Source organism: Halichoerus grypus, chromosome 5 (genome assembly GCF_964656455.1).
Source record: "Halichoerus grypus chromosome 5, mHalGry1.hap1.1, whole genome shotgun sequence".
Lineage (NCBI taxonomy): Eukaryota > Metazoa > Chordata > Mammalia > Carnivora > Phocidae > Halichoerus > Halichoerus grypus.
In genome coordinates, this window is record NC_135716.1 from 23,336,277 (window position 1) to 23,359,662 (window position 23,386).

At 37.1% G+C, this 23,386-nt stretch overlaps 1 protein-coding gene and 1 long non-coding RNA gene across 9 annotated transcripts in view; one reads left to right on the forward strand and one right to left on the reverse strand.

Moving 5' to 3' along the window:
* TRPS1 (transcriptional repressor GATA binding 1) overlaps window positions 1–23,386 on the forward strand; it is a 255,464-nt gene that overhangs the window by 5,357 nt on the left and 226,721 nt on the right. The window lies entirely within an intron of this gene.
* Window positions 9,975–14,455, reverse strand: LOC144381823 (uncharacterized). Its single transcript, XR_013447730.1, has 2 exons — window positions 14,270–14,455; window positions 9,975–10,145 (listed from the first exon to the last, which is right to left on the reverse strand). It is a non-coding gene; the product is annotated as an uncharacterized LOC144381823 (long non-coding RNA).

The following is a 23,386-nucleotide window of genomic DNA, read 5'->3' on the forward strand; positions in this document are numbered from 1 at the left end:
CGCTTTTTTTTTCTCTAAGAGCACAAATCCAAGTAGCAAAAACAAAGATGAAATTATCTATGCACTTCAAATTGAAGCATCATTGGGAATCATTTTCTGATTCAAAGCTATAACTGAAATACAAATAACATCAAAATGCCCCCCAAAAGACATTAAGGGTACGCTTTTTGTTCCTAAGCATGTTTCATTAAAAATAAGAAAGAAAACTTTTAATTTTTAAAATGTTTCTAGCTCTTTAAAAACCTGCAGTAAATACTTTACAAGTGGCTAGACACCTTCCCTGGTGGTTTAGTTTATACAAGCAGGAAACTTTCTCTCCTACTCTTTCTCTCTTTCTTGTTTTCTTTAAACCAACTGACGTAATGCCAAACTTTGCTTTAAAAGAACAGACAGAAGTAATTGGTAGCTTTTAACTTTTAATAATGTTCTGGATTGGTTTTAGTGGCCAAAATGCCATTTTTTTTTTTTTTTTAAAGTTCAAGTAAGAACGGGCTTGTGGCCTGAGGAAGAAAGGCTCTGTTGATGCAGTTATTTTTATTCTTGTTTTTCAATCTGTTATTAAAAATCTTTCCTGCTGAGCACTGCTGGATTTCTCCAATTGCTCTCTGTGATGGCTGGTGCATTTCAGGTTACCGTAACTTAAACAGTTTTTGGGTTTTGGGGAGAGTGGGTATTTGTGTTGCGTGATTTCTTTCTTAGTTGGAAAAAAACCATTGTTTTTGTTTCAATTGAGATGAATTAATTAAGATCATCAATGGCGACAGGTCAATGAATGTGTTTATATAAAGAATGCTACACCTGTTAGCAAGAGCCTGAAATGTGGAAGTTTAATTGTGACATTAATCATTTTTATGTGCAGAGGAAGGAAAATAGATGAAACTTTACAAAAATATATTTTAAGATTGAAAGCGTTAATTTTAAGGGTCAGTTTGTTTCTACTGGTGGTTCTTTTATTCGCACAATTTTAGATGATAATTTTTTAACCCTATTTATCATGCAGTGTTTTTAGTTTCCTTTTTTTTTTTTTTAAATCGTCATTTTTTCTTTTCCTGATCTTACACAGGCAAACAGAACTTTCTCCAGTTAAGAGACATCTTGGTGATGTTGATTGACATCAGGGCAACTTCAGAAGCTGGCAAGTAGGAAAATCTTTTCAGAGGGCAAAAAGATTTGTGCCAGGTTTTCCTTCCTTGGGGAAAGACACTCCACCCAGAAACGGGGCCCTCCGCCCCATTTGGTGGGCCAGGACTGAGTATCGACGTTGCTGGTGTGAATTGTTCGTAAGGTTTAAATCTTATGGTTACTTGTCTTGGACTTGGCTTTTAACCCCAAATTTGTTTTGAGAGTTTTTGTTTTTCTTTTCGTTACACAGAGCGTATTTTAAAAATAATACATACTGAAATTAGGTATCACGGAGATACCTTAAAATGTCTTTTAAGGCTTTTACAATTATAAAAGTATTCTGCATATTCAGGGAAGTTGACGTGTTCTCTGCATAGAAATTTGACAGTTTTGACTTACCTTATGTCTTTCTCAGTTTTTCTTGTGAGAGCTAAGACTTTAGTTCAAATCAGGGGCATTCTTTCTTTGCTAACTACTCCTTTACTTACGGATTTGTCAGGAAAAACTTTAGGAACTGAAGCTGTAAGTTGTTTGCATCAAGCATGGTGAGAGTATCTTAGAGTCAGTCTTACTTTATTTTTCACAGAGTTTTCAAACATAAATTTAACGTTATGGGGTTCTGTGTCATTGCATTTTTACTTAATGAATGTCGGTTTATTACTTCAAAACTGAGGGAACAGTGATAAAGTTTAGCAAGAAGGAAAAAAAGGCAGAAGGTGGTGTTCCGAGCCCCAGTCCTTTAATATCAGCAGTGTGTGTACTGTTCAGTGATGGGGAGGGGTTGGGGAGGCTTTGTGGGAGATGATACCAAAAAAAAAAAAAAAAAAAATCCATCAATTGCGCATATGATCCCCTCCCCTTAAGGTTTACTTAAACAATATGTTTCAGTTTTGCCTCAAACCATTCCTCACCACTTCTGCTCCCAAGAATCTACCACTATCTTGGTTCCTGAGCCATTAAGGATGACACTTTCTGTTGTATAATGAACTGCAGTATTGTTTGAACAAAGGTAACATATTTTGATTTGTGTAATTTTTTGGTAGTTACTGATAGGATACCTCTAATATGAGAAGAAAGCTAGCGGTGTAAATGCTTGCAGTATCCACGATAGCTATACTGTGTTTAGATTATTGTTGGTGTGTGTGCATGTTGTTGTGGGTGTGCTGTATGGATGTAATGTACATGGACTGATAATAGGCAGATACACCTGATGGTGGATTCTACTATGTGAAACCATTAACTCTGCCCTTTAAACATGAATCTTTTAAGGAGTTACATGACCTACTTTACGAAGTCTTGAAGTTTGAAATGGGTATGGAGTTTAAACCTAGTGAAGTCATCATTATCATAATACTTATATCTGCTCTGAATTTACTAAGCAATTTTAAAAATAACAAAAAAACTATAAATCAAAATGCCACATTTCACCATGTTTTCAGAAATGCTTCTGAAGAAAAATTTTTTAAAGTCCCATTTGTTTCTGTTGAGAGGAGCAGTTAAGTGAGAGTGCTGTTTCTGAATATATCTGTTTATGGGGTAGCACTTTATAGTTTACTCTTCTATCCCAAAACGTTATGTAGAAATAATATGGAACATGTAAAGACTCTGTACTGTGACCCAGTGCGTTTTTCCCTAGGGTGATGGATTCTGTGCGTCACCCCAATGTGATGCTATTTGCCAGGCTTGTAATACTGGTTTTGAGGGTTGCTGTATGTCCTATTTCATCAGGCAACACAATACAACAACTTTGGTATCTAGGTAATTGACACAGTCAAAATAGGCTCTGGAAAATGTTCCAGATACTTCTAACTCAGAAGTTAACTTATATGTTCAATTTGTTTAACATTTGAATAAACAATGACTCACTGTCAGCTCTTTAAGCCTTCTATAGTAGATAGTCTTAGAAAGAAATATACAAGTGCCCATAGTTTATTTTCTGTTTCTTTTTTCCTTTATTTGAAGGGAGCATGGTTCTCCTATTTGCATTTATAATTGTTTTATCTGTTAATCACTTTGTCTTCATGATAGTGAGTAGTATAGTATTATGAAGAATAATAAACATATTCATAATATCGAATGTGTATGTCCTAAGCTTTAAAAAACATTAATAATGTATTATTTGAATATTATTAGAATTATTAGAATAACCTAGAATGAACCCAGTATAGGATGATAGATACACCACAACTGCTCTTTAGACATTAAATATATTTTAGCTGTAGGAAAAAAAAGATAAAAAAGATTTCAAAACCTCAGAGCTTTTTTACTTGTAGAATCTGGAGAGAATTTATGAAACTTACTAATCAGCAAATACTTTTAATATAACATGTGCTTCTTGATTAGATTCTACAATATGGCTTTCAGCGGATTCTTGTGGATCAGTATTGCAGTTTTTCCGTATAGAAATATATATTATGTCTGAGATCAGAGACATCTCTAAATAGTGTAAATATATAGGGCAGGAGTTAGTCTTTGTGGAATCTGTTTTCTCTATTACGTGATACACTTCATGTACAAAGGGATCAAGCATTACTAATCTAGTTTTAGCTTTATTTTCTCTAAGCTATGCACAAGTGCAGCATATGAACTTGTGACTTCATATTAACTTAGTGCGTACATGTACGTACACATATCTATATTCTCACTCGTATAGAATGTTTCTCATTACAGGCACTGAAAGGAATTTTAACATATTACATATTTTTTTAAATGACTTTAACCTTCGTAATATTCATTTTAATTACTTGATGTATCCCAACACCTATTTGAGGGTTAATTTAATTATAATTTTGGTTCTGAAATGAGACCAAGATTGGCAAAACAAATTAAAAACTAACTTCTCCTTGTGACTTCTCTGTGATGTCATTATCCAGACCTCATCTTTAGCTCTGAAAGATGTAGAAATAAGTACATCAGCCTGTTATTCTCTCAATACTCTTAAGTAGTTCTGAACATATAAAAAAGTTCCTGAAAGAGATTTTGGTTTTTATTTCAGCTTTACTTTATGATGCCATTAAATATTTTTGAAAGAGAATCTCACTCACTGTGATTTTTAAAAATACCATTCAACTGGGGAAGTTAAGACTGATCATATATATATTAATTTTAATCAAGGCCCATGCTACTAATTTTTCTCGCGACATGTTAGCCCAATTGTTGAGTGATTAATAATTCTTTTATCAACTGTTCCTGGATATACCTTTGAGATCTTTTAAAATCGGGTGTTTACTGTATCTGGCAGCTGCATTTTTATGTTAATAAATCAATTTGATTATGAATTGAAGAAACACAAGTGATTATATTTAATACCTTCTTTAGTCTATTACTGGAAGTATTATTGCAAAATTTTCACCTCAGTTCTTCAAACTTAGGTACGTTTTGGAAAATAACTTAGGTACAAGTGGCCAGTGGAAGCAATTACATCCAAGCAAGGAGTAATATGAAACATTATTTTCTGTAACTTATCAGCAAATTCTAAGAATTGCATTTAGGAAAAATTTGCATTACATTCATTGCATGAAAGATGTGGTAAATTACTATAAGAAACTCACTGTCATCTAAACCTCAATGACTGTGAACTCTTTATTTAACTCTCTATCCCATTACCGTTTATTCTACTTTTAAATGTTCCGTTCTTAAGACAATTTCTGTTGTTGAAAGAGTGTCCTAATTATTTACATTTTGCTTTTTCTTTGTCTCCTGATAAACTTTAACTAAGAAAACTGTCACTTATAAGATTTTAGGCTGATAGTAAAAATCATAATGTACACATTTTATGTATAAATATGTGTACATGATCTTGCATGTTCAATTTGTCAGACATTTAACTCTTCAGTGTTACACATATTTGTGTGTATTTGTGTACATACCTATCATGTATTTTTACTCCCAGAAGTGTTCAATACATCATTGTTAATTTTTAATTATGTATATATATGCTCTTCTTACTCCCCGAGTAATTCGATATATCATTGACAATAATAAACACTTAAAAATGAGACCAATAATGAATAGAAATGGAAAATAGGGGGCTAGATGTAAGTGTAAGCAGGTTTTCCTCCTTTTTGTTTGTGTCATGTTCAGTTGCTATTTAGAAGGATATGTGTGTGTGCGTGTGTGTGTGTGTGTGTATGAACAGAAGGGGGATATGGATACTGTACAATCCATTATAACATAAGGAACTATTGAAATATATGGCTTTATTTATTTATATATTTTGACACAGGACACTTTGACCTCTTTGCCTGTGGTACTTGGGAATTTTAGATAAAGCCCATTGGGGTCACACTCATCAGTTCCAACTTTGCGTGACAAAAAGCATTCTCTAGCTTCTGGTGTGCTAACTACTGTGCTGTTTTCCTTCAGGACTGGAAGTCCTGTAAGTTAATTTGGCATTTGAAAGCACTACTAGAATTTTTCCTTTTTGAAAATCCTCTGGATGGTTTTCAGAGGAGTAAGCAAAGATCACGGGCAGCGTGATGTCGTTCCTTTTAGGATGCTAAAGAAAATTATGCTGAGAGCAAGCATGCTTCCTCTGGATTATTCTGCCATGCTTTATTACCATTTTTTTTCTCCTCTTTGGGATCTAATATTTCAGTTTAAGGAGGAATAAAGATTTCTCCTTTTAGTGGAAAAATGTGCTAGCTGTAGGGTTTTTACCTACATTTCTTCATAGTATGTACATTTGTGGGGGGAGAGCAGTATAAGAAGAGGAAGAAACTTATATACCACAAAATAATAATATGCTTTTGTTGTTTGCTCTTGAACAGGCCTTTGCCATTCCATTTCTATGAGGAAATGCATTGAATGAAATTAAATAAAGTTGTGGTATAATTTTGAAACGATTGTAAGCACCAACTGTGACATATTTCTGCCAGAAAGATTAAGACAATGTTAGTTACTCCGTGCTTTCACCAAACTCTGTATTCCAAGTTTATAAATATGAATTTGGCCATTTGATCACAGATGATGTTTGATATGAATGTATCTTAATTCAGGGAAGAGAGGACTTAAATTATTCTCACCATCAGTATGCTTTAGATTTGTAAGAAATACAATGCCAAATATCATGTTGTCAGTCCTTTGAGATTTTTTAGTAAAGAGTTTTACTTGTTTATAGTAGCTTATATTCAATGATACCAAGCACAGGCTGCTTAACATATTTGTGCCTTGAGCTCTACTAGTGAAGTTCAATAAATGATTGTATTTCCACCAAGATTTAGGGAGTGATGTACGAGAATAGTAGCCATCTACTAATGATGGTTCTGAGGTTTGGAATTTGTAACTGATTTTTAGGAGCTATGGCATAAATATAATAATAGGTAGAAATATTTAGAGTAATCACCTTTTATAAAAGTTAGTTCTGTCTTTCATGTCTAGGAAAATATAGCAGTGGATGTTTGCTTTTTGTATGTTTTGTCTCCAAGCAGAGGAAACTGACAGTTTTATGTTTTAAGTGCCGAAAGTTGTTCTTGGCTAAGCGGTCCCTGAGTTAATCACTGGGATGTTAACTTGAATTTTTGTCTTTGAAAAGTTTTCGAATTTTAAAGCGAAATATGTTTCCATTATTTCCAAATTGACATCCTGCGCCCTGGATTGGTTTTTAGAGAAATGTTTTTCAAATTCTCTTGGATTGCTTGAAGTCCATTGATTTTGAAATATTTAGTTTTGTTTTTTTAAGCCTTTCCGAAAGGAGAGGGAAAACTTCATCTTTCTAAGATTTTCTTATTTATAGAAACCTCGTTATTTACCATTAAATGCAAATTAATTTTGCATTTATTTTGTATACTTTTTCCTTTTGTGTTCTTTTCAGAAACTCATTTTGATGCATCAGAAATTGAGAGAACAGTAATTTCAGCTCTCCAGCCACACCTTTCTGTGATAAGATATTGTGGTCATTGCTAAGGAGTCACTACAGAGAAATCCTGTCTTATGTCATTTGCACACTTTCATTTTTACTTCAAAGAAGAGTGGTATTTGAAAATCATATATTTATTCTAATTGCAAATATTGTGAATGGTGTAAAATAACATGACATTTAGTTTTTTTTCTCATTTGCGTCTTAGGCAATTTGTGTCTAAAAATTTGTTTGAAGGAGAAAGACAAAGTATTTTAACCAGCTTTGAAATTAATTTAAGATAGTCTTGTGGAATTCTCCACAATGAATACGAAAATATAAAATACTGTCAGCGCACAGGGTTAAAATTTACTTTATATGTACAGTGGCTGCTTTAACCTGACATATTTTAATGTAAAGGATGTTTTAGTACAAAGATGATTTTCTCTGGTTTTGCCTGTATTTTATTTTATTTTTTGCAAGCTGTTTGCTTAAAATGATTGGCATCCTTAAATTATGGTTATGTGTAAAACAAATAAGGCTGCTACTATAAAGAAGCAACAGCTCTGCACATTCATCTTAAAGACTATTTTAAAATTTTTTTGTTTGCAACGAATGCATCAGGCCCCAAAGAACTAGATAGTATCCCTAACACATCACCCACACTATTCTCTCGAAGTGGAATTGACTCTGAGAGAGCGCATTAGTTCCACTCCTAGTGGAGTGTATTTCATAGTATTTTGGTGTCTCTGCTGGTAGAAATGTAGACATTTCAACCAACCACCTCCTTCTTTGGTTCCTCTGATATCAGGTGAATATTTTGCCAAAACTTTTGGTCCAGTTCAGTGTAATCAAAAGCATGTTGTGGAATTGGGCTAATGGGATGATTTCAAGTCATGTCTGATGTGTTATTCTGAAAAAATAATTTTAAAAAATTTACCTATTTGGAATAGAATGGAAGAGCTAGGACGGTGTTTTTAGATTTAATTCCAAGACCCTGGGTGCTGGTAAAGAATTAAACAATTCTATAGATCATTTCTCCAGAAAGTGCGGTTTATTTGGGTAACCTTTGTAGAAATAATCGGTTAACTTTTATTTTGACAAAACATGATCATATAAAAATATGCGCAGATTTTCTGAGCCCAGTGATATATGCATTTTATTTCTTTAGGTTCCGTCAATAAAACCATGTACAAAAGAAAATGAACAGAAGAATACATTTCATCACCTGTCTGAGGGCAGATATTGAGTGAACTGCATAGCCTGCAAGAGAATTCTCTTAGTTCTTTGCTTGTGTTCTAAAACCTGGCCCCCATCTCCTTTGCTCATGGGCACATTTCATCACGTGTGCGAGAGTGTCTAGCGTTCTGCATCCCACGGACGCGTGGAAATGTGGATTTAGGCTTGAGAGCCTTTGAACAGTTTTTTGCTGAGGAAAAGTGGAAGCTGGCTAATGAGACATGTCTTACTGACTGAACTTCCCTCGCATGGTCCCTCTAAAATCTACGACCCAAGTTTAAATTTTGGTTCTTCATTGTTCTTTTGTTCAGGTATTATTCAGAGTGATCATAGGATCATGTTTTCTTTTGAGGGACAGAAGCTGAGGACATAAGCTACTATCGATTCTAGCAGAAGTATCTTATTTTACAAAGGAGAGCACTAAGGATGAAGTTAAGTGAAATTTCCCATGATCGCACAGCTACTGAGAAAAAGAACTGAGTTTAGAACCCGTGTCTGGTCGCTATCTCCATTTCTGCATAGAACACTAGACAGGTGTGAGGTTTGTGGAGGAAGTCTGCCTAATACATGAAATTCATTACTCTTCATTTTTCCTTTTGTGGATGGATTTGAGAATAGAATTAGAATAGCATTTATTCATATGCAGTGGGGAATTGATCATGTAATAAATCAGTTGGTACCTTCACGCTATTTCTCTATCAATACCTTATGACAATAGGGGAATCAAATGTGTAATCCAGAAGTCATCCTGAAAGTTAAAAAGTTACTGCAGAAAATTTAGGCTTAATGCTCTTTCAAACCCCTGTACAATACAAGCCTCTTTAGATTCATGTGTATAAAATTCAGTTGGTAAAGAATTGGTTATAAAACGTTCGTTAATAAGGAGTTAGTTTGTATTATTCTTCTCCCTGTAGTTTAGTAGTTTAAAATACCTCCCAACATTTATCTGTTTTGAGGCCAACTTTAAAAATAAAAACAGTCCGTTTGAATTAAGGATTTTTTATCTTCCAAGAAACTGGACTTTTCTTTATTCATAACAGCCATAAGCCCCTTGGCAGGTTGAAAACTATAGACAGCATCTGTGAGATTAGGCCTGAAATGTGCAATTAGTTATTAAAACGTGGTTGAGAAACCATTCGTGGCATTTTAATAAACTCCTCAGCATTTAGAAAAAAAATTAACAAAAGAATAATAAGGAACTTCATTTATTTTAAATGCTGTTGTTATTCTGTCTTTTGAATGATACATTTCAGCTTAAATGTAGTAAAAATGATATATTTTAAAATATAAATGTAATGCCTTTATTTGTCTTTCAGAATTTCTTTAAAGTTATATTTTTATCCATGACCCCGCTGTATAATATGAATACAATTAACAGTTCTTTATTGGTTAAAGTCAAGCTAATTTTAATCATTTACTCTGTCGCATTGGGAAAAGCAGGAAAAATTCTCTGTCGTCTTAGACATCTGAGGTGTATTTTACTTAAATGTCTTGTGTCTTCTTATCTTTCACTTCTAATAATTATATAATCTAAAGGTTGGTGCAACTCCCCTCATCAGTGAGATTTACGATGCTTCCTCAACCTCCGATGGCACTCTTATTTCCATTTCTGTTTTAGCGAATTTTGGTGAGTGCCGCGCAGAAAACTGTTGGACCCAAGACATCCCCCAGACTGTTTTAGAAGACAGTTCTAGGAGGGTCTTTGGCAAGGAGCAGGAGGTGTGTCAGACCCCCAGATTTGGTCCAGGGTCTGCCCTTGAATCCATTTCATGTTGAGTTGCCAGCTGAAGATACCTGTTGGACTGCCTTTTATTTGTCTGGGTTTGTGTCTTAGCCAGAGGGCAGTCTTGTCTTTTTTTTTTTTTTTAATTTGGTTGTTTTGTTTCACTGGTGTTTCTTTCAGGTGACAAGGCTTTATAAATGGCTGCTTTAAAATAAGAAAGTTTGCCTGTGGAGAAATGATCACATTCAGTCAGAAATAATTACATGGGAGAGTAATGAAATAATCTTTAATATTGAAAAGCATTTCTTCTAAAATGGGTTGAGGAATCATCTTAATGAGTATGGTGACCATCTTACACAAAACCTCCTTCTTGGTATAGTGAGCGTACTGTACAGAGAAAGGCTGAAAACCTCCATTACTATTACCTAACTATCTAGGATTTTGCCCTCCTCTTCCTCTTGCAGTTGATGATGTAGTTGATTTTTTTATGTAGTTGATTTTTTTTTTTTAAAACCCTACTGTTAATGAGAGTTTAACACCTGATGTTTACTTGATGAAACCATAGGAAATGCTATCGATGCTTACGTTGCCCTCGTTTTTCTTAATGTTATTTTGGGATTTATTTTTCTACTGATCCTCTCCCTGTATTCCAAGTATCTCTTTTTCTCCATTGACTTTAAGAGATTGGAACCTTACCATGTACTCTTGGCATTGCAGATCAAAATAAATTTTAAGTGGCTCTTACTTCTGGGCTTTGTTTTTCAGAAAGTACTTTCTTGTTGGCTTTTAAAACAGGTCACATCCAGATAAGGTTTAAATAAGATGAGTTTTTATATTTTTTTTCCTTTCCACTTACTAAGGGATTTGCTTTCCTGATAAATCAGTATACATTTAATTTTTTTTTTTTTACCCCTTCGGAATCACAACTTTGCTAATATATTCATCCACATTTAGTAAGCCCCTTCTCAAACATTCCTTGAACTGTTTTATACTTGTTCTCACAGCTCATATTCGTAAACAAAGACTATCCTGGATGTTTTATAGAAGGTAGCTACATGGCATTTATTTTCTGCTCATTTGGATTCTAATCCAATTACAGTTGTTCATGGAGCCTTCTTAGAATCTAGGAAAAGCCCAGTTGCAATTCTGTAGCTAATACATGGCTACTGAAGCTGAGAGATAGGTTATGGTTTAAGCACTGGACTGATTTTAGGTAACAGTCCACAAATAATTAATATAGCTCCCTTGAAAGCTTAGAAAAATACAAGGTAAAACAAAACAAAAGGCTACTTTTTATTTATTTCCAGATGGATTCCATCTTGTACTTGGCATGGCACAAAGTCAAAATGTTGCACTTTGAGATTTATTAATTAGAATGTTTCTAAGCCAGATATGGAATCTGTTCTCCTTTTTCAGATAAAAGATAAACCTAGTCAGCTGTAAAAATAACTTTAGAGTGGGAAAAACGTTGAAATCTTGAATCTGGGTTTTCTTTTCATGTATACCTCCATGTCTCAACAAAGTGAAATCTACCAGGTTCCTCCTGCTGTTGACACCGCGGTATTGAGGGCACCCGTGGCGTCATGGCAGCCAAGCCCAGGGGTCTTTCTATCTGACTGCATCTCTTCAATGGATTGGATGCTGCCAACCATTCTGTTGAGTATCTCTCCTGGCCTGGTTTCCCAGAGCAGTGCATCCCTACCACACTTGTTTTTGTCTGTCCTTGACTTTTCCTCTTCATCTCTGCACTTTTCCTTAGTAGTACGTGTTTTCACCTTTTGATCTGAATGAAGTTAACTCCAGAGTCTTCACCTCCAGACCTCACCTGGCTTCTGAGTTCTAGTATCAGTAGTCTTCAAACACCATAGGTACTTGTTTTTAAATCTGTTTATCATCGTTAGCCTGGCATTCAGGACTCTAAGCTTTGTTCCCAGTTTACCAGTTCTATCTGTACTATACCGTGTGTCCTATCCTCAAAGTAGTGCTAAGTCCTGGAACATTCCCAAACCAGCCTTCATTCATGTTCTTCCCTCTCTGAGATGCTTTTCATCCATCCTTAACTGTAGGAACTCTACCTCTTCCTCAGATGTTGACTTTTGTTTTTCTTCCTGAAGTCATCAGATCTACAGTCATTTAGATTTAAAACATCTCTGCCCCGTGCTTCCATTTATTGGTGGTTTTGGTATATAGCCCATACCAGAATCTACTTGGCATTGCAAGTCTGGGGAGAGTGAGAGGATACCCAATTTATTTCTGTCCCCTTTAGAATTCCTTAGATGCAGTAGTTTCTCAAAAGTGTTACGTTAAATTGGCACATGGGGGAAGGACACTTTGGCCAGCAGATCATGAGACCTTTAGGTATTGACCAAATTGTGAAATTGGGTTGTTAAGTTTCCTAGAGATAAAGGATTATCTGATGTTGCATCTTGAAGTTTGTCCTGACATACTGTCCCTAAAGTATAATACCGCTGGTTACAACTTAACTTGCCGTGTTTTGCGGGGTACTTTCAAATTCTTTTATTGATTAACATCACTGAACCAAGTGTGACAGTGTTGGTAAAGCTGAGGTAAAGGGAGGCCCAAACACATTTGTGAATTATAGGAAATTGAAAACCCATATTACCTTGTGCTACAACAAAATAGTCAAAGAGGCAAAGTGATAGATGATGTGCCCTGAATACGTGAAGGTTAACAATATTAGGTTCCAAGGTTACGAGCCAGAAATGGGTAGTTTTAACTTTCTCATGTTGAATGTTTGTCAGCTCAAATACTGTGTCCCATTGTTTGAGGACATTGGCTTATGTATTGGCTTCATGGTGAAAGTTACCTGTGAGAGGTCCAGTGCTTGGATGTTAAGGGAGCAAGGAAGATTTAGACCTTGGGAAGATCTAACACAGACATTGGTGAATAGGATTTGTCAGGAGCTGAGCAGAAGCATAAGTAATGCTGCTTCGGGCTGCCCACGTTTATGGCAGTGAAGGATATTCAACCTCTCCTTGCTCTTTTCAATTTCCAGGTCTCCTTGAGGGACGGCCAATGAAGTGATAACTGAATAAGAGCTACTGAGACATTTCTCATGTTGAAACAAGAATGCCTGAGCCTTCTTTGATTGTTTGATTTTTTACTAATTACTTTTAATTTCATTTTAAAAGCCAAGGAACAATTTTGAAGTTTTTTTGTTTTGGATTTTTTTTTTTTTTAAGACCATATCCTTGGCCTTCTCTTTGTAGTTTTTTTTTTTTTTTTTAACTACAAATCTTTCTTTTATCTAAGAATTGGGAAGTCCCTTTGATTTAATATATGAATCTGTTAAGTACTTAAATATTATCTTAAACAGCTCTGGAAAGTTACGGAGGCTTGCTATTACTGTGCATTCCCCAATCTGTATGGGCATGGAACCATGAAGGAGAAATCAAGGAGAGGATCTATTTAACGAATTTCTTTACTTCTAGGACAGCTCATTACTTGGAGGACTCTCATTTATCTATTTCTTTCTTAATAACAAAACATTCCAAAGCTTCCTAGAAACCTTAGCTAATGGCATTTTTCAGACATACTTTTCTGATGTCACCTTATGTCTATCAGCAACTTAAAAAATCCTTTGAAGGGGATTGTTGGGGATTTTTAAGAGTAATAGCTGCCTGAAATTTACCAACTATTTTAAGTGATAGTAGAAAGAGTTCCATGGAAGAGTACATTCTAGTTAATAAGTAGGAATTTTTAAATGCTCTGTATTTTTCCACAACTGAAGGGGCGCCTACTTTTGGTTGAAAGTGAGTAGGCGAAACGTAGTCCTCTTCTTATAGTCTTGGTGGCTTAGAAATCTCTTTATTGTAGTTTCATAATCCCTGACATGACTATCTAGCTCTCATGTCTGCTAATGCAGAAATTGAGGAAGGAAATGCATGTTTTGGCTCCATTAAAATGTTCCTTATCAGACTGTATGTAGGAGGAGTGGTCACCCAAGATGCCTCTATTTGCCAGCTGGACGGTGTGTGCTCCCTCGAGCTTCCTGTCTGCTAAAGCCGTGTGGTGCCCTGTAATGATGGGAAGGAGCACGTTATTAAATGTGTCGGTCGGGCGGTGGTAGTGTTTTCACTTGTGAAAATCAGGGAGCAAACTTTGCCCAAATGCTGGATACAGTTTGCATAGAAATGAGCTACGTGTGGCAGCAACTGATTTGGTGGATGCCTAGCTAGTGCTGATCACTAAGGAGAAGTGAGAGCAACCACAGGCCTTAGGTGAGCTAGGTTTACAGGGCAAAGGGTCCTTCCCCAGAGGGGCCACCTTCACATGATGGTGTAATGGGTCACATTTGTGGAGCACTCTGCTAAGTGTATTGTCCCCACCTGAGAGAGGACCTGCTGTCATCCACGTTTCTCAGGGCAGTCGCCTAGGCTGGGACAGGTAGCACGAGCAGAACCAGGATCTGAACCCAGGCAGTGTGGCTGGAGAGCTAAGGCTTGGTAAGCACTTCTGCTGCACTTCCCATTTGCTGTGAGCAGGGTTTTCAGTTGCTGTAGAATCCAGGGGTTTCAAAGACTAGGTGACTTTCAGACTCGTGCTGTTTCAGTCTGTTTTCTTCTCAAACCCTAATCTACCTTTGTTCATTTTCAGAGCTATAAAACCATCGTCTTTATATGTGACATTTTAAAATCCGGTTTTAGTAATAACTCACGTTCAACTCGTGTTCTTTCCATAGAGGTAGCTGCAATCTTGGGTTAAAAAAAAAAAAAAAATCTGTTATTGGTCTGACTGTGTCTTCTTGGCTCCTTTACAGCAAAAAGGCTGTGATCAGCAAAGTCTTGTAGGGGGAAGTTGTTGAATGACATGGGGATGTGGTACTGTCCTGTTAATCCTCAGGGCTTTGTGTTTCTTAAATTATTTGCGCTTCTGGACAACTGCCCCAGCCCCAAATGGGGTCTCAGCGTGGCATTCTGACTTGGCTTCTGTGTGTTACAAAAACATTAAAAGGAAAGGTTGGTTTGGGTTCGCATACAAACCAACCCCTTATCTATTAGCTTCTTTGTCTCTTGGATTAATTAAAAAAGTAATTTATGTTTTATGAATGAGCTTTAAAGATCCAGCGTGTTTTGGTGGTTAGTATGGTCACACAAGAAAAAGCCAAGAGTAAACCTGCTTTTTTTTTTTTTTCCTTTTATTTTAAGGAGAAATAAAAAAAATGAGAGCCACAGAACAGTAACAGCAATAGGATTCCATTTCCTTTTAACTGCTTCTCAAGAAGCTCCAGTCAGAGCGAGTTGGCGGTGTCTTGGAAGGAGGCTGCCGGCTGGCTGCCTGTGGCCTTTGAAGCCGCGGCGACAGGAGCTTTGTGTGTGTCGGTGGCGTTCGCGGCGCCTCGCACGAGCCCCCGGCCTGCGGCAGCCACCACGCGTGCTCGGCGCCGGGCTGTGGGCGTGTTGTCGCAGGCCGCCCCGCGGAAGCGGGCTGTGCGCTCGGCCTGCGCGGCCCTGCGTGTGGCTGGTGCGCGCCCGGCTGCCGGCGCTCTCCCGCCCCAGCCTCCCCCGCCCCCTCCGCGCCCCGCGCCCCCCCGGCCGGTCGGCAGCCCCCGCCAGCCCGCCGCGCGCGCGTCCCTGCTCCTCGTCTCCGCCCGCGGCTCCCGCCTCCCCGCCCCTCTCCCCACTTCCCAACCTGCTTCGCAGTCTCCAAGAACGCTCTCCCTCTCGTCTTGGCCTCTCCCTTGCTTCCTCTTCTGCTGCGGGCCCCTCTTGGCTCTGACGTTCTCGTTGCCTTTCCTCCTGCGTAGCGTACCCGCGATGGGTGATCAGCACTTCCTCCTCCTCAGATCGGACTGTTCACCTGCGATCGGTGTGCAACTTGTAGACGGTCGCCCGTTGAGATAACAAGTTCTGGTTTTGCATTCGTTACACACTGTTGTATTACTAGCTTTTCGGTCTGGCACGTACTCTCTCATACACCGTTTTCAAGGAGCTGCTTCAACCAGGTATCTGATGTTTTGAAGTGTATTTACTTAAGCAGACATTCTTGAGTACATGGAAGGATTGTGTCTCCTGCATTCTCAGGAAGCTATGAGTAAAATAAACATCAGAAAGTCATATGCACTAAGTCACAATGTAGGTTATAATTTAATTTAGTAGTTTTTTATAAGCACACGAAGCCTCTCTGCAGTGGCTGAGGCTTCTCTTATATTTTTTGGTGTTCTGGTGATGAGGACTTTATAGTTTTCTTAAGGAACACATTTTGAAACAGTTCTGTACATGGATCCCTATTAAGTTTTATCCCTCTCTACATTATCGAGTTTATTTTTAAAATTAATTCTTTTTAAGGCCATGCTTTTTACACCCCCTGTATTTATGTCCTTTTCTGGAAAGGAAAAAATACGGAAACCCGTATTATTAAGGCCATATCATGAAATATCAGTAATTTTAGTAGAGCTGTTCTTCAGTTGTTACCACAAGAAAGTTTTAGCGAAAGGACTGAACTTTATTGGTTCATATAATGTATGTCCAGTTGCTTCCTTTTTGCCTCCAAGATTCTAGGATGACTGATGTAAAGAACATAGGCGATATATAGCTGGATCTAAGGTGGGGGGCATCTTGTAGGGGACAGGGTTTTTATATTGATGCCTCAGTTGATTTTAAATTTACCCCCCAAAACGGAAATTTAGCTCCTTTTTAACTTGTAACACATTAACTTTTAGTACTGCTTTCCCTAGGGAGCGTGTTTGTTAAGTTGATATCATAAGTTATTTCATAAGACAGAATAAAACTGGAGCTGTTTTGTTGAAGACAAACTGACCCTTAAATATAAGAAATGATTTAATAAAGAAGGTCATTTTAAAGTAGCATGTTGAAAAGAAAATGATAATCTTATTAAAAACATCAGTAATACTAAGCCAATTATTAGTAAGTACTGCTCTGTCCTCAAATTTTTAACTACGTAATTACGCTATGCAAACAAAGGTACTGAAGTCACAGCATCAGGAGCTTAGTTATAACATACAAATAATAAAGACCGAGTCCACCATATGTTTTTCTTATAGTTGGAGCAGCCATTCCTAGAGTTTGGAAGGTACTTACTTTAGTAGTTAGAAATGTGCATCACGATATTTTTTAACCTTTTTGGCTTTTTTTTTTTTTGCATATTTCTCTTATTTGAGCACTTTGGCCTCATTCCAGGCTTATTTGTTCTCCGGATATGTACGGTACAGATTAAAATATAGAAGTTTCAGCCATCCCATGCCTTCTGGGACTTATGATTGTCTGGAATAGGCTTATGTCCAGCTGTATTTAGAAGCTCACTAGGTTGCAGCTATGTTTTCCTATCTGTGGTATGGCTTAGTTAGAATAAAATCAGAATTAGAGTAAGTGTCTAACTTCCCTAGTTTACAGTTTTCCCATCTACAGGCTGTGAGCAGTACTACCTGGGAACAGATTGTGGGGGGTTAAATCAATTAAATAATATATGTAAAACAGGTTTGGTGATTGCCAAAGGGCTGTGTGAATATTAATATTATAATAATTATAATTGTTCTGTTTCTAACCTTTTAAATTTTCATATATCATTAACTTTGGGAGTGTCTATTAAACTGTTCAAATGGGTGTTTCTAAGGTTTTATTTTATCTTTTGATTTAAAACTTATATTTAGGATATGTGCAGAGTAGAATTCTGGCTGTCAGCTGTTGTAGGGAGGAGTGGCACCAATTGTTCCAGAAGACTAGTTGGCATCGTTTGCTTGGAGGAATATATGTATATATATATATATATACACACACACACACACACACACACACCTTAATTCATCCATTCTTCTGTTGGATTTCTGCCGTAAGAGCTTTGGTGTGGAAGTCCATTCTGAATTGTAAAAGTTCTTAAAAGAAATGGTTTTGAGGTATTTTTTTCATTGTCCATCGGTGCCTTATTTTATGGGTCATGAGTGACCTAGGCCATCATTTTTATTTTAAAATGTATGTGCATTGGTACTTAATTTTAATACATGGCTTTTTAAATACATGACTTTTTGAAAGGCAGAGATTTCCTCTCAGAGCTCGCCTTTTTGTATTCATTTCATGAAATTTCTTCCTCTTCTTTAAAATGAGTGAGTCTTAACCAAATTCTCCTTCAGAGTTCATCGCTGTCTTCTTTGTCAGTAGGTTGTGGTAAGTCCATCAGGATACATCAGGCATCCTTCCTCAGGAGTGGTCTCTCACAGATAATATTTTGTGATTCTCTGTGGATATTTTAGAATTTATCTTTGTTTTTGTATATGGGATATGTGCCCCATGATTATAAACACTTGGTGAATAAAAATGATTTGTTACTACTGAGGTCACCCAGTTTTCTGCAGGAGAATAATAAATAGTCACATGATTTCACAGCCACGGTACATTGTACGCCACGGTGCAGTGATTCTGAGGCATCTTTTGCAACCGTATGTCCTAAGTTTTCAAGCTAAGTGTGTGTGCGCATGCGCGCGCGTGTGTCTGCGTTCTCTTTTTTGTTCCTTTTCAAGAAGTAAGCATGTTCTTCACATCCAAAATAAAAATTCTATTTATTTACAAAACATGTCTATTAAAGAAATAACAGTAGGATTAAAATTAAAGGTTTTTTTTTTTTTTGAGATTAGAAGCTCCGAGTATTTTCTCAACAGGGATACGTGAAATGTCATTCACTTTTTTTCTAGGGGAAATTATATTGAACCATTGGGATTGCTTTTTATTTGATAGCAAAGAAGTCCCTACTGAGAGCACTGATCCTAAATTTTTGTTGGCATGTATGATATCAAATTATACTTGGAATAAATAATTCACAAGTCCCATATTAGGGGCTTGCAGGGTGTGTTGATGAAATAACTAGAATTTCTCTATGTAAGTTTTCAAATAATGGAGGAAGTTCTAGGAATTATTTAAGAATTTCCAAAGTGAGATTGTCAGGGGGTTTGAGTGATACCAATTCTCTGAAAATTCTTTATCATTTCAACAGTTCCCTATTTATTTGTATTCTCCAGTGAGTCATGGGCTCATATTTGTATTATATTTATATTTTATTTATAATTATCATATACATGTGTAGTATTTGGTAATAAGTACATGCATACTTTAAAAATGCTCATGCTTTAGACTTTGGAAATTAAGGAAATTGAATATAGAGCTTTTCGTTTCCACATCACAGTTGTGTTTCAATACTGATCTTCAGTAACTGGAAGCCATTTCTATATTCTGGTAATTTGATAACCCACTTTGAAATGTATTTGTTGAGCTCATTGTAATTCCATGTGTCTCTAATGAAAGGCATGTGAAGGTATGGGTTGAAAGAATTATCTGTGGTTAGTCCTTGCAGAGACCCTGCTGCCCCTTTTGGGCAGTCTTTAACCTGGCACCCACTCCTGTGCTTGCTAAAATGGAGTTTTCCAAAATCTGAATGATGTCATGTTTGAAAGCGATGCCAAGAAACAATGTGGCAGCTTCTAAATTTTGTGAAGCTAAAATCCCTGGTTACAAGAAAGAGTACATGTCACAGATGAGTAGTTAGTAATGACTACAGTTTAGCAGGAAAAGAGCAATTCCCATATGCTGATTCTAGTCTCATAACAAAGAATGTTATAGAAAGATTGCACAGTATTTAACAAGCTGTGAGTTAATGTGACAGTGTCAGTGGATCTAGTTCCAGAAGGATAATCACTTTACCATATTTCTTCAAAAATATTTTAAGTTATACAGAAAACTCACTACAAATGAATCCAGACTGTTCCCACTGCACTCTACCCCCGCTAAGTTAGGCAGTAATACCGAGTTTAGTTAAACAAGTCTTGAGACTGCCTGATGCTAAGGACCTGGATAAATAAATAAGTCTCACTGTCAGGCTGAACCTCAGAGGTTTACCTCTTGTAAACTGGTGAGTGGGTATAAATGAGAATGTTATCCTTGAGTATTTGAGACTTAGTTTTCAGTACATCAGTTTACCTCTCACTGAGAGCCACTCCCAGTTTGAACATAGACTGCATTCTTCAACAGTTGTGGGCACCTTAGGAGTCAAGAAAATGAAGTCAAGTTGCATTGCTTTCAGCTCTTTGGAGCATGTACTGTGGGCAGTCTTTGGTATGATGGATTTGTTATCCACGATTCATTTCCAAGGCCTTTCCCAGAGACTTGGTCTCTTATGCACATTCATATTGGCACGATGATTTCCATGCCGCTATGAACTGTAACAAACTGGTGGATTTAACTTTGAATCTTAGGCTTGACTGTGTTCCTTTAAAGCTTAGAGCTCATGCTCATCATTTTGCTCTTGCAAAGACTCTTAGAGGCAGGGATGGGGCGCAACACGGGAGTGGGGAGAAGGTCTTATCTCCTTCAGTGATGTAGAAAAAAAGTGCATATTCTCCATCATGGAAGAAGATAGCCTTTTTCAGTTCCGAGAATACTGTTTTATCATTCCACTAGGGAGACTCTCTCTCTTTTTCCCATGAACATATATAGCTGGGTATTAGGAGAGGGAGGTATATAAATTAGCAATCCATCATGAAAAATTTCTACAAAATGCCTTTTATAAAGGCGATTTTTTTCTTTGAAAGCAATTATAAAGTTGATAATTAAATGAGATGCAAATAAGATTATAGTTAAATCAGAGTTTCCAGTCTTCCCATTGTTTAAGACATTCCCTGGTGACAGGCTATGGAATGAAGGAGTTCTGGTACTGTAAATGCTTATGGTGCTCTCACTGGTTGTTGACTGCTTGAAGAAGTTAAGGGCCCCTCTTTTGTTAGAAAGACAATGCTTTGGTATCCAGTGCTTACCTCCTGAAGTAAGAGGCAACACATTCCACTGCCACTATTTGATTGACCCTGTGTTTTCAGTAAACAAACTTTGATTTAAAGCAAAGAGCTCAGTGATTTTTTTTTAAAGTGAAAACAAGAGAAATAGAGTCAAATTCACTTTTTCCTTTTCTTTCTACCTAAAAATGTTTGGCTGCCTTCTATTTTTATTTATTTTTATTTTTTAAAGATTTTTATTTATTTGAGAGAGTGAGTGAGAGAGAGAGCATGAATAGGGTGGAGGGGAGGTCAGGTGTAGAAGCAGACTCCCCACTGAGCAGGGAGCCCAACACTAGACTCCATCCCAGGACCCTGGGATCATGACCTGAGCTGAAGGCAGATGCTTAACTGACTGAGCCATCCAGGTGGCTCAGTGCCTTCTATTTTTAAATTTTGTAATGATTGTGAATTTACTTGAAGAAATCCTTCTTGCCTCCCAATAGATATTGGCATCTCGATGTCATTCTTCATTCAACATATGAATGAAGAATTGCCCACTCCGTGTGTTCCCCTCGAGGAGCTTGTAGTCTGGCGGGGGAAGAGTGGGGAGTGTGCCAACGATTTCAGCGCACTGCCTTTTACAGTCTCTTCCAGTTTATATTGTCTTATGCATTTAATTTTGTATTCTTTTCTCATTCCCTTTAAAAAATAACTGTGACGTAGACAAGTTATACACATTTATTATAGGAATTAAGACAATAAAGATAAATTCAAAGAAGAGGATAAAACCCTGGCAAGAACCACTCTTGATTTGGGTTTATACGCTTCTGTAATCTTTTGAGTGTGTGTGTAACTATGTGTGTATAAGTGCGAGCATTTCTCTTTTTTATTCTCTCATCCAACCTTGAAAAAGAGGCAGTTTTGCCAGGAGTTGATTTTGGAAGTACAAGGAGATCTCTGCTCACAACTTTTTGCAAGGCCTGTTACTTCAAATTTGAGAACAGTGGCAGATATTTTGGCTAAAAATGCAGTGCTGACTTGTGCCTAAAGGTACCTTCATGGCCTTAACATAAATTCTCACATCAGGTTGTTCTTTTGCTCACATCTTCAGGCTCTCAACTGCGTGTCTTAGAGCCATTGTTGGAATGGGCGTGAAGAGGACCAATCTCTGCCTCAAAGCAACCTGATTTTGGAGTGCTCCTACTATAAAAATAAATTCCATCTGGATGGGGAGCAACTGGGAGACTTGAGTCATTACCAGGAAGTAGTGTTGAAGTGAAATCTTAGATGAGCCTTTAGTGCTTAAAGCTGAGGCCTGCCAGGTCTTCCTCTGGGTATAGACTGGCTTGAAATAAAGAGGTGCGTTCTACTGTGGTCTTCCTGGCTGTTTTAACTACTGGCTTGCATGGATCAGAGGGGAACTAGTTGGAGTATCATTGAGCTTTGACCAAGTCTGAGTGAGCTCCCAAAGGGACTAGGAAGATCTGGAATCATTTTGGAAGGCTTGCTTCTAAGTTACTTTGGAAAACTTCATAAAATGCTTCAGGTCTAAGAACTTTGGAGTTAAAATGGCTTCAACATAAACAGGGCTCAGATAAAATGCTAAGTACCGGCAGGCAATTCAGAAACAAATGGGTGTCTGGTAGCTTAGTCAGTCAGTTGATTACCTATTCTTGTCTTTTCAATAAGTTTCACTCAACTTATTCACTAAATTTCAGTAACTTCAATAAGTTCACTCAACCATTATTTACTGAGCAGCGCCTATTCATTTATAGGTACTGTACTTGGTTATGAGAATATCAATACTAATGACCACAGGAGAACTCTGTTCACATAGGAATATGAATATTGAAGCAGATTAAGTGAAATATTACTAGTCATAACTCCAGTTTGAACTATAGAAGAATACAGTGACACATTAACGCCTAAATAATCCAGTATCATTAATGTGTCACAAATTTATATCTGCAACCCCATCCTTTCATGTGAATTGGTAAGATATCTTTGATTTTTATTGATTTTTATTTATTTATGTATTTTAAGGTTTTATTTATTTATTAGAGACAGAGCACAAGCAGGGGGAGTGGCAGAGGGAGAGGGAGAAGCAGGCTTCCCGCTGAGCAGGGAGCCCGATGCTGCGGGGCTTGATCCCAGGACCCTGGGGTTACAACCTGAGCCGAAGGCAGTTGCTTAACTGAGCCGAAGGCAGTTGCTTAACCTGAGCCGAAGGCAGTTGCTTAACCTCTTTCTTGTATGATCAAATTAGATTTTTTTTGAAATATATAATACCTGTTCATTTTTCATCTTTCTTTGGTATACATGTCACACCACTTCTAGTTCAGTTTCCCTGATCTCTTTGATTTAGAAACTTCAGATGGATTCCTGTTTTCCACAAGTGCTCTAACTTCATCCACTGGGATTCTAGATTCTCTTACTAACCTTTGCAGCACATATTTTAGTAACCCAGATTCTCCCGTCCCTTGACTTATGTTTATATTGGAGAGCAACCCTTTGTTTCTCTTACACCCCTTTGCTGCAGTCTTTTCTTGTCCCCAAAGCTGTGCAATTCTTATTTTTCCCCCAGGCTCATCTCTACTCTCCTCCGCCTTAAATATTTTCACTTTTAGTGACCATGTTCCATTATTGCATTATGAGTGAAAGAAATAGTGGGCATAATAATAACGCTCATAAAAATAATAGCAGATATTTAGGACTTACTCTTTGTCTTCAA